The 6,215-nt window shown below is 36.2% G+C and overlaps 1 non-coding gene across 1 annotated transcript; it reads left to right on the top strand.

Annotated features, from left to right (window-relative positions):
- Nucleotides 1-4,881: 4,881 nt before the first annotated feature.
- On the top strand, nt 4,882-4,989 carry LOC112752787 (small nucleolar RNA R71). The gene has a single exon (XR_003177203.1). It is a non-coding gene; the product is annotated as a small nucleolar RNA R71 (small nucleolar RNA).
- Nucleotides 4,990-6,215: the final 1,226 nt, after the last annotated feature.

Raw genomic sequence — 6,215 nt, 5'->3', positions numbered from 1 at the left:
GCTCAATTTTTGAGGTGGAAAGAACTTTGTCAAGAAGGCATTGACTAGCTTTTCCCAAGAGTTCAGGCTTTCTTTAGGTTGTGAATCCAACCATGTTCTAGCTCTGTCTCTTACAGCAAAGGGAAAAAGCATAAGCTTGTAGACCTCGGGATCAACCCCATTGGTCTTGACAGTGTCACAGATTTGCAAGAATTCAGCTAAGAACTGATGAGGATCTTCCAATGGAAGTCCATGAAACTTGCAATTCTGTTGCATCAGAGAAACTAATTGAGGCTTAAGCTCAAATTTGTTTGCTCCAATGGCAAGGATTGAGATGCTTCTCCCATAAAAGTCGGGAGTAGGTGCAGTAAAGTCACCAAGCAACTTCCTTGCATTGTTGGCATTGTTGTTTTCGGTTGCCATGATTTCTTCTTCCTTGAAAAGCTCTGTTAGGCCCTCTAGAGAGAATTGTGCTTTAACTTCTCTTAGCTTTCTCTTCAAGGTCCTTTCAGGTTCAGGATCAGCTTGAACAAGTATGCCTTTATCTTTGTTCCTGCTCATATGAAAGAGAAGAGAATAAGAAAGTAGGGAATCCTCTATGTCACAGTATAGAGATTCCTTGAGGTGTCAGAGGAAAAAAAGAATAGAAGGAGGAGGTAGATAGAAGAGAATTCAAACTTATTAAGAGGGATAGAGTTCGAATTCCACCTTGAGGAGGAGTGTTAGTCCCTTAAATAGAAAGATGTGAGAAGAGGGGAAGAATTTTCGAAAATAAATTGAAAAGATTTTGAAAGAAATTTGAAAATTTGATTTAGATTTTCGAAAATTAAGATTAGGAAAGAAATTATGTAATTTTTGAAAAAGATTTTGAAATTAGAAATCAAAAAGATATGATTGAGAGTTGATTTTGAAAAAGATGTGATTTGAAAGATATGATTGAGAAGATATGATTGAAAATCAATTTTAAAAAAAGAAAGTTTTAAAATTAAAGTTGATTACTTGACTAACAAGAAATTAAAAGATATGATTCTTAAAATTTAAAATTTGATCCTTTCTTAATAGGCAAGTAACAACTTGAAAATTTTGAAGTAAATCGTTAATTATAGCAAGGATTTTCGAAAATAATAAAAAATGGAAAGAAATTGATTTTGAAAGGATATGATTGAAAAGATATGATTTGAAAAAGATTTGATTTTGAAAAATTATGAAAATTTGAAAAAGATTTGAATTAAAAAAAAATCTTTCCTCTAGTGTCATCCTGGCGTTAAACGCCCAGAATGGCATCCATTATGGCGTTTAACGCCCAAAATGCTACCTTTTTGGGCGTTAAACGCCCAGCCAGGTACCCTGGCTGGCGTTTAAACGCCGGTTTTCCTTCTTCACTGGGCGTTTTCAATGCCCAGCTTTTTCTATTTGATTCCTCTGCTGAATGTTCTGAATCTTCAATTCTCTGTATTATTAGCTTGAAAAGACACAATTTTGAAAATATTTTTGAATTTTTAATGATGAGAAACAATAAAAATGCAACTAAGATCAAATAAACAATGCATGCAAGACACCAAACTTAAGAATTGACACTAAGATACATAAAATATTTTTTATTTTTATGATTTTAAAATTTTTTTGTGATTTTTCAAAAATTATATAGAAAAGAGAATAAAGAGATTCAAAACTTTTTAATAAGAATTCCAGGAATCATGCAATGTTAGTCTAAAGCTTCAGTCCAAAAAGGATTAGACATGGCTAGTCAAGTTTCAGCAGGACATTACATTCAACAGATAAATTGATGAGAATCAATCAGCTTTTGTGATGATAAAAACATCACCATGAAACTCTAGAATTCATTCTTAAAAATTCTGAAAAATAAAAGGGAAAGTACCTAATCTAAGCAACAAGATGAACCGTCAGTTGTCCAAACTCGAATAATCCCCGGCAACGGCACCAAAAACTTGGTGCACGAAATTGTGATCATCAACAATGGCGCCAAAGGACTTGGAGCTCTCAAACGTGAATCACACTTTGTCACAATTCCACATAACTAACCAGCAAGTGCACTGGGTCGTCCAAGTAATAAACCTTACGTGAGTAAGGGTCGATCCCACGGAGACTGTCGGCTTGAAGCAAGCTATGGTCACCTTATAAATCTCAGTTAGACGGATTCAAATGGTTATGGAGAATTGATAATTAAAATATGAATAAAACATAAAATAAGATAGAGATACTTATGTAATTCATTGGTAGGAATTTCAGATAAGCGTATGGAGATGCTTTGTTCCTTCTGAACCTCTGTTTTCCTATTGCTTTCATCCAATCATTCATACTCCCTTCCATGGCAAGCTTTATGTTGGGCATCACCGTTGTCAATGGCTACTTCCCGTCCTCTCAGTGAAAATGTTCCAAATGTGCTATCACCGCACGGCTAAGCATCTGTCGGTTCTCGATCATGTTAGAATAGGATCCATTGATCCTTTTGCGTCTATCACACGCCCAACAATCGCGAGTTTGAAGCTCGTCACAGTCATCCCTTCCCAGATCCTACTCAGAATACCACATACAAGGTTTAGACATTCCGGATCTCAGGAATGGCCGCCAATAATTCTAGCTTATACCACGAAGGTTCCAATCTTAGATTAGAAACCCAAGAGATACACATTCAAGCTTGTTTTCATGTAGAACGGAGGTGGTTGTCAGTCACGCATTCATAGGTGAGAATGGTGATGAGTGTCAAATAATAATCACATTCATCATGTTCTTGGGTGCAAATGAATATCTTGGAGAAGAAATAGACTTGAGTTGAATAGAAAAATAATAGTACTTTGCATTAATTCATGAAGAACAGCAGAGCTCCACACCTTAATATATGGTGTGTAGAAACTCCACCATTGAAAATACAAAAGTGATAATGGTGTAAGCATGGCCGAATGGCCAGCCTCCAAGGTCTAGGGACTAAACGTCCAAAGATTCCCAAATACAATAATATAAGGTCCTATTTAAAGAGAACTAGTAGCCTAGGGTTTACAGAAATCAGTAATTAATGCAGAAATCTTCTTCCAGGCCCACTTGGTGTGTGCTTGGGCTGAGCGTTGAAGCTTCCATGTGTAGAGACTTTTCTTGGAGTTAAACGCCAGCTTTTGTGCCAGTTTGGATGTTTAACTCCAGCTTTTATGCTAGTTCCGGCGTTAAACGCCAGAATTCTTGAGCTGACTTGGAACGCCTGTTTGGGCCATCAAATCTCGGGCAAAGTATGGACTATTATATATTTTTGGAAAGCCCAGGATGTCTACTTTCCAACGCAATTGAGAGCGCACCAATTGGGCTTCTGTAGCTCCAGAAAATACACTTCGAGTGTAGGGAGGTCAGAATCCAACAGCATCTGCCGTCCTTTTTCAGCCTCTGAATCAGATTTTTGCTCAGGTCCCTCAATTTCAGCCAGAAAATAACTGAAATCATAGAAAAGCACACAAACTCATAGTAAAGTTCAGAAAAGTGATTTTTATTTAAAAACTAATAAAAATATAATAAAAACTAATTAAAATATACTAAAAACATACTAAAAACAATGCCAAAAAGCGTATAAATTATCCGCTCATCATCCTCTACTAGTCCATAAGCCTGTTTCATTGATTTGTTTGCCATCTCTAGTGAGATTCTTGCAGCTTGTACCTTAAAGATTCCCAGTTTCTCCATTACAGAGAGTGGCATGAGGTTTATCCCTGACCCAAGGTCACACAAAGCCTTCTCAAAGGTCATGGTGCCTATAGTACAAGGTATGAAGAACTTTTCGGGATCCGGTTTCTTCTGAGGCAATGTCTGCCTTATCAATGCACTGAGTTCATTGGTGAACAAGGGAGGTTCATCCTCCCAAGTATCATTACCAAATAAACTGGCATTCAACTTTATGATGGCTCCTTGATATTTAGCAACCTGCTCTTCAATGATGTCTTCATTCTCTTCAGAGGAAGAATAGTCATCAGAGCTCATGAATGGTAAAAGGAGGTTCAATGGAATCTCTATGATCTCTAGATGAGGCTCAGATTCCTTTGGTTCCTCAAAGGAAAACTCCTTATTGGTCAGTGAACGTCCCAGGAGGTCTTCCTCACTAGGATTCACGTCCTACTCCTCCTCTCTGGGTTCGGCCACACCAGGTAAGGTTATGGCCTTGCACTCTCTTTTTGGATTCTCTTCTGTATTCCTTGGGAGAGTACTAAGAGGAGTTTCAGTGACTCTTTTACTCAGTTGGCCCACTTGTGCCTCCAAATTTCTAATGGAGGACCTTGTTTCATTCATGAAACTTAGAGTGGCCTTAGATAGATCAGAGACTATATTTGCTAAGCTAGATGGATTCTGCTCAAAATTCTCTGTCTGTTGCTGAGAGGATGATGGAAAAGGCTTGCTATTGCTAAACCTGTTTCTTCCACCATTATTAAAGCCTTGTTGAGGCTTTTGTTGATCCTTCTATGAGAAATTTGGATGATTTCTCCATGAGGGATTATAGGTGTTTCCTTAGGGTTCACCCATGTAATTCACCTCTGCTTTTGCAGGGTTCTCAGGATCATAAGCTTCTTCTTCAGAAGATGCTTCTTTAGTACTGTTGGATGCAGCTTGCAATCCATTCAGACTCTGAGAAATCATATTGACTTGCTGAGTCAATATTTTGTTCTGAGCCAATATGGCATTCAGAGTATCAATTTCAAGAACTCCCTTCCTCTGAGGCGTTCCATTACTCACAGGATTCCTTTCAGAAGTGTACATGAACTGGTTATTTGCAACCATGTCAATGAGTTCTTAAGCTTCTGCAAGCGTTTTCTTTAGGTGAATGGATCCACCAGCAGAATGGTCTAATGATATCTTAGATAATTCAGACAGACCATCATAGAATATATCCAGGATGGTCCATTCTGAAAGCATGTCAGAAGGACACTTTTTGGTTAGTTACTTGTATCTCTCCCAAGCTTCATAGAGGGATTTACCTTCTTTCTGTTTGAAGGTTTGAACATCCACTCTAAGCTTGCTAAGCTTTTGAGGAGGAAAGAACTTGGCTAAGAAAGCCGTGACCAGCTTATCCCAAGAGTTCAGGCTATCTTTAGGTTGAAAGTCCAACCATATTCTAGCTCTGTCTCTTACAGCAAATGGGAAAAGCATAAGCCTGTAGACCTCGGGATCAACCCCATTGGTCTTAACAGTATCACAGATTTACAAGAATTTAGTTAAGAACTGAAAAGGATCTTCTGATGGAAGTTCATGAAACTTGCAATTCTGTTACATCAGAGAAACAAATTGAGGCTTTAGCTCAAAATTGTTTGCTCCAATGGCAGGGATTGAGATGCTTCTTCCATGCAAGTTGGAATTTGGTGCAGTAAAGTCACCAAGCATCTTCTTTGCATCTCCACCATTGTTATTATTTTCGGCCATGTCTCCTTCTTTTTCAAAAATTTCTGTCAGATTTTCTCCAGAGAGTTGTGTTTTGGCTTCCCTTAGCTTCCTCTCCAGAGTCCTTTCAGGTTCAGGATCAGCTTCAACAAGAATGTTCTTATCCTTGTTCCTGCTCATATGAAAAAGAAGAGAACATAAAAGAAAATATGGAATCCTCTATGTCACAGTATAAAGATTCCTTATATGAGTATAAGAAGAGAAGGATGGAAGAAAGAAAAGATAAGAATTCGAACACATAAGAGAAGAGTTGGTTCGAATTTTTGAGTAGATGAGAAGTGTTAGTAAATAATTAAATAATTAGAAGGAGATGAGAGAGGGAAGAATTCGAAAATTAAATAAAATAAAATAAAAATATTTTTTGTTTTTAATTTAAAATTAAAGTTAAAATTCGAAAATTAAAAAAGACAAAAATTAAAAAAATTTAAAACAATTAGTTAATTAAAAAGAAATTTTGAAAAAGAGGTTAGTGATTTTCGAAAATTAGAGGGAGAATTAGTTAGGTAGTTTTGAAAAAGATATGATTGAAATAGAAAACTTTTAAAATCAAACAAAAAGTTAAGTGGTTAACTGAAAAAGATTTGAAAATCAAATTTGAAAAGATAAAAAGTTAGAAAAGATTTTAAAATTAAGTTTTGAAAAAGATGTGATTGACATTTATTTTGAAAAAGATTTGAAAAAGAAATTAAAAAATTTGACTTTTTAAAATTGAAGTTGGTTACTTGACTAACAAGAAACAAAAAGATATGATTTTGAAATTTAAAGATTGAACCTTTCTTACTAGGCAAGTAACAAACTTAAAATTT

Source organism: Arachis hypogaea, chromosome 15 (assembly GCF_003086295.3).
Source record: "Arachis hypogaea cultivar Tifrunner chromosome 15, arahy.Tifrunner.gnm2.J5K5, whole genome shotgun sequence".
Classification (NCBI taxonomy): Eukaryota; Viridiplantae; Streptophyta; class Magnoliopsida; order Fabales; family Fabaceae; genus Arachis; species Arachis hypogaea.
The sequence above is the reverse complement of the archived record's forward strand: the minus strand, read 5'-3'. Positions and strand labels throughout refer to the sequence as shown.